Here is a 4,987-nt window from a genome sequence, read left to right as displayed (position 1 = left end):
TGCTGTGTTGTGATGCTGAATTATGCTGTGCTGTGCTGTGATGCTGTGCTGTGCCTCTGAATTATGTAACTCTGAGCAAGATTTATCATTTCCTATGCCTCTGAATTATGATGTGTTGTGAAGCTATCTGGGCTGTCAGCTTCAGATTATAACAGCTGGTACATTTTTCTGATGCCCATGGGCAAGTGGGAATAATCAACACTGTATTTTAAGATTATAACTAAGCTAGCTGTCTTTTTTTCTGTTTGTTTCTCTGTATATTCCGGCACTGGAGCATGGATGGCAGTACTGAAGCTCTTGTGATGGGATCAACACTGCAGAACATGAGTTGATTTCACTGCTTTGTTCAGTTCACTGTATCAAGGCTTGTTCAGTTCAATGTTGCTTAGTTTGTTCTGGAGCCATGTATCTACAGCTTATTACAGTACACACAGCTTTCCTGTAACACAATAGACCTGGGAGAGTGTCTCCATAATCTTTTCCCACTTTTATCTAATTATTCTGGAGCCATGTATCCGGTCATGTTTTCCTTGTTACTGCAATAGATGTCTGGATGATAACAATTTCTGTTTCGACCACTGGATTGAAATAGCAGGAATATGAACAGGATGTTATTCATTCAAATGAACATTTTGATCTCCAAAATCCAAAGATGGTTATGCCACCAGGTTATTGCATTAATACAAGTTATTACATTAAACAGACGATCTTGTTCTTCTTCCTCTTCAATGCCGCAAGCATAGCACCAAGGAAGACGACATCATCTTCATCGGATTCCTCCTCTTCCTCCCGCCACCGCTGAAGCCTCTCGGACCTCGACATCTGCCGCACCAACAAAATGCAACACTGAATTAGCATACAAGAAATGACAAGGTTGGGTACACTTGATGATATTATCTTCAACAATATTGAACTGTTTTGAACTGACTTTGATGATATTATCTTCAGTTATACAGAAGCGGAAGCTACATTTCTGGCTATTAATTAAGAAGGTCAAGACCTCCTCAACAAAGTCTGAGCTTTCAGTCACATAGAATCCAGATTCTACAGCCAAAAAAAGGAGTAGTAAGCAGTGGGTTGCCTGCAGCATTGACAGTAGTGCAAGCAGTGCCGGCAAATATCTGCACCATTATGTACTCAAATTTTGGCAGTGGAGTGTGTGGATACAACAGCTATTGCACGTTCAACTGGAACCAGACAGACACAGAATGTGCTTGTGCTCCAAACTATTCGTTCTTTGATCCAGAAAGAAAATGCAAAGGGTGCAAATCAGACTTTGCATTGCAAAGCTGTGACTTGAGGGAGGCACAAGTACTAGAGCAGTTTCAAAAGATTCCAGTGAATAACATTGATTGGCCTCTTCGTGCCTACGAGCAGTACTTCTCCATGAACAAGACTACTTGCAAAAACTTATGCCTGACCGATTGCTTCTGTGCTGCTGCAGTGTTTGATCAGGATGGACATTGCTGGAAGAAGAAACTACCTCTGTCTAATGGAAACCAAGGAAGTCAAGTTCAAAGGACGGTTTTCCTCAAGGTATCGAAGAATAATTATTCATACCCTCTAATCAATACTTCCCCAGAAGAAAGACAACAAATGATATGAAACAATAATCCTTGATTCTCTTAAAAATTGTGTCCCGGATCATGACCCCTTTATTATATTTGCAGGAAGCAAGAAAAAATTTGGTTTTGAGAAGAGGAAACAAACCGACGAACCCTGCGGAGCACGGCGATGGCGAGGCCGACGGCGAGGTCTGCGACGTCGTCGGTGAGGACGTCAGGGGTGTTGGTGACCCGGATCCCGCGCTCGCGGCACTTGGCGAGGTCGATGCCGACGGAGAAGGAGGCGAGATCTCGAGCGCCGAGAGCGCGTCGATGAGCACGGGTGCGGGAGGAACTCGCCGGCACCCCCGGCACGAACTCGCCGCGGGTGCGGGAGGGAGACAGGGAGGATGGCGACGAGGCGCGAGGTCGCCGGCGCAGAGGAAGGACGGCGGCGTAGCGCGAGCAGAGCGAGCGTTCGTGCGGGGGAGAGTTTGTTTAGCTGACAGCTAGGTCCCACTAGTCAGATTGATTTAGGGCTATCATTTGGTCACTCCACTAGAGTAGACACTACATTTTAGGCTATAATCGTCTCGACCTTTGATCGGCGATCCCAGGGGGTCAACAAATTAGCGAATCTGACGAAGCTGATCGCAGAAGATATATACAGTAGGCGCTCAACTGAAAACGCACTAATTAATAAGCAAGGCCCACAGGCCACACGATAATGGCCGTGCGCGCGAGCCTCTGAGCTCGACCACATGCATGGCCGACGGACATGGGAGCCGGCCGGCCTGGTGGTCCCGCGCGACGATCTGTCCGAAGGTGCGAGGTCAACTTCGAATGGATCATGGATGGATACGAGAGCCTCGGCAGCTCTAGCGTCCGGGCCGCGCGCCTCCTCCTGCTGCTGCCAGTACTACTACAAATAGGGTTATTTGTTCCGGTTTTAAAGGGTTATTTGTCCTGGTTTTGGAACCGGGATTCGGCCGCCGGAGTCCCAGGTGGTAGAACCGGGACAAAATGTCCCTCGCGCTAAAAAATCTTTGCGCCCTGCGGGATTGGAATCCAAGACCTATTGGCTAGCGCATGGCCTGCTTGCCAACTCACCTAAGTAGTACATGTGACTCAGTAAATAATAACTCCCTTTTGAACTATCACGTGGAGGGGACTTTTGTCCCGGTTGGTAACACCAACCGGGATAAAAAGGGTCTTTTGTCCGGGTTGGTGTTACCAACCGGGATAAAAGGGTTGGACCTTTTGTCCCGGGTGGAGCCACCAACCGGGGTAAAAGGGGGGCCTTTTGTCCCGGTTGGTGGCTCCACCTGGGACAAAAGGCCCATGTTCCCCCGTTTTTGTGGATCCGGGAGAAAAGCCACCTTTTGTCCCGGGTCCAAAAGTAACTGGGATAAATGACTTGGAACAAAATCATATTCTGTAGGCCTTGTTTGGCTCCAGGACTTTTTTTCAGAAGTCCCTATCACATCAAAAGGAATCTTACTATTTTATAGTATTAAATAAAATCTGTTTATAAATGTTTTTTGACAGCTGAGTGCTTTTTCGCGAGACGAATTTAATGAGCCTAATTAATTCATAATTTGCTACATTGATGCTACAGTAACCATTCGCTAATCATAGATTAAGATACATCATTAGATTCGTCTTGCAGTTTAGCCCCAGGATTCTGCAATTAGTTTTATAATTAATATTTATTTAATACTTCTAAATACTAAAAAGTCTCAAGGACTTAAAAAAAATCCCTCAAACCAAACAACGCCGTAGTAGTACAGGCTGCCACCCCGTGGTGGCCTGTCGCGCGCGCTGGGAGGGCACGTACGGCTCGCAGAACGGCGACTCCGGCACCCGCAACCGCGCGTGGTAGACTCGTCGTCGTCGAGCCGGAGGGAGGGAGGGGAGAGGACGCCCGCGGTCGGCACGTACGGGAGGCGGGGGGAGAGAGGAGATGCAGCGTGGGCTCGTGGGCCGAGTATGCTGGTCGTTGAGTGCCTGGCTACCAACTTTCGCCTGATATTTCACTTATGATCTAACCTGGAACCTCGCCTTGGTTGCAAATGCATCGCATAGGATGAGTGGATCAGCACCCAATAGACCAGATTTTCCTGAACAAGATCAAAATGTCCACCAGCTACATCTGCTCTTCGATCACCAAAATGAATTGGTGCAATGGTGCTGCATCAACTCCCGGTTCAAGCTTCAAATTTCCAGATCCACAAGGATTACACCAACATGGTGTGATCTGAGAGAGAGAGAGCCGGAGAGGCCGAGAGGGGAGAGGCCGGAGGTCCGTAGCACGGAGAGGGAGAGTCGAGATCAGAGAGAGGATGGCGTAGATCGTGCGCGGCGGCCGGTCGCATCTCGGTGGCAAGGTCCAGAACTGGGAGAGCGGAGGCGGCGCGCCTGGCAGCGAGTTGAGCGAGCGGAGGGCGGAGGCTAGGGTTTGCATCGGCCTCCCCCGTCCGCCTCCGCCCATTTTATATGGCCAGGGGGATAGAGCTGTTGGGAGGGGGGAGGGGGGAGCCGTTGGGGCGTTGTGACGGGGGGAGCCGTCGGGGCGTTGTGACGGGGGTGGGGGCCGTGCCTGGCAGGCTGGCGGGTCAAATGTATTCGCAGGCCGCTTCGCGTGCCTAATGGGCCGAGCCCAAACTGTGTTGTGCCAGGTCAGCCCGCCCACCGTGCTGAATGTACGGCCCAGGCACGCTTTGCAGGCGTGTTCGTGTCGGCCCGTGCTTGTGCCGTGCCAATTTACCGTGCCACGGCCCGGGCCACCGTGCCTCGTGCAGCATGGCCAGCTATAGTCAATCACCACCATCTCCTTCCTACGATGCCGCTCGCCTAGAGCACCTCTCGATCCTCTCCACTCTCCACGCTTGCATCGCCCCATATGCTCTCATACCTATCATCCCAGCCAGATGCGGCGGCGGCGCATACTAGGAGATAAAAAGGACTTCTTCCGGATCGATATGTTGTCCAAGCCGAGCCCAAAAACTTGTGAGCAGACTTTCGAGGCCAGCCCACGCGCGGCGCAGCGAATCCACGAGTAGCCCTGCTAATGGGTTGGAACCCGCACCATACCCAACCCCACCCAAAATTAACATATTTAGATACCCAACCCCACCCAACCCAATTAGTTAATTTCTCAATTCTAACCAACCCACCCCATTATAAACGGGTAACCCATAAAAACACATGGGTTATGCAAAGGAATTTAGTGGTTCTACACTTAATGTGGGGACCACATATATGTCTAGCCACACTACTTTGCACAGAGCATCTGTCAGTCATATTGACTCATCTCTAAAAATTTCAGTCAATTTCGATAAAATTTTATAGTGTGAACGCGAGATTTTAATTCTAGGGTCCGGCTCTTGATGTGGAGCCCATGTGTAGTTCTAGCCACGCTGCTTTGCACAGAGTAGCTGCCA

General features: G+C 49.7%; 1 long non-coding RNA gene across 1 annotated transcript; it reads right to left on the bottom strand.

Annotated features, from left to right (window-relative positions):
* Positions 1-583: 583 nt before the first annotated feature.
* LOC120656655 lies at positions 584-2,195 on the bottom strand. The gene is made up of 2 exons (XR_005667964.1): positions 1,719-2,195; positions 584-1,489 (listed from the first exon to the last, which is right to left on the bottom strand). It is a non-coding gene; the product is annotated as an uncharacterized LOC120656655 (long non-coding RNA).
* Positions 2,196-4,987: the final 2,792 nt, after the last annotated feature.

This window comes from Panicum virgatum, chromosome 1N (assembly GCF_016808335.1).
Source record: "Panicum virgatum strain AP13 chromosome 1N, P.virgatum_v5, whole genome shotgun sequence".
In the NCBI taxonomy this organism is placed as follows: Eukaryota; Viridiplantae; Streptophyta; class Magnoliopsida; order Poales; family Poaceae; genus Panicum; species Panicum virgatum.
Note: the sequence above shows the minus strand (reverse complement) of the source record. Positions and strands in the feature narration are given on the sequence as shown.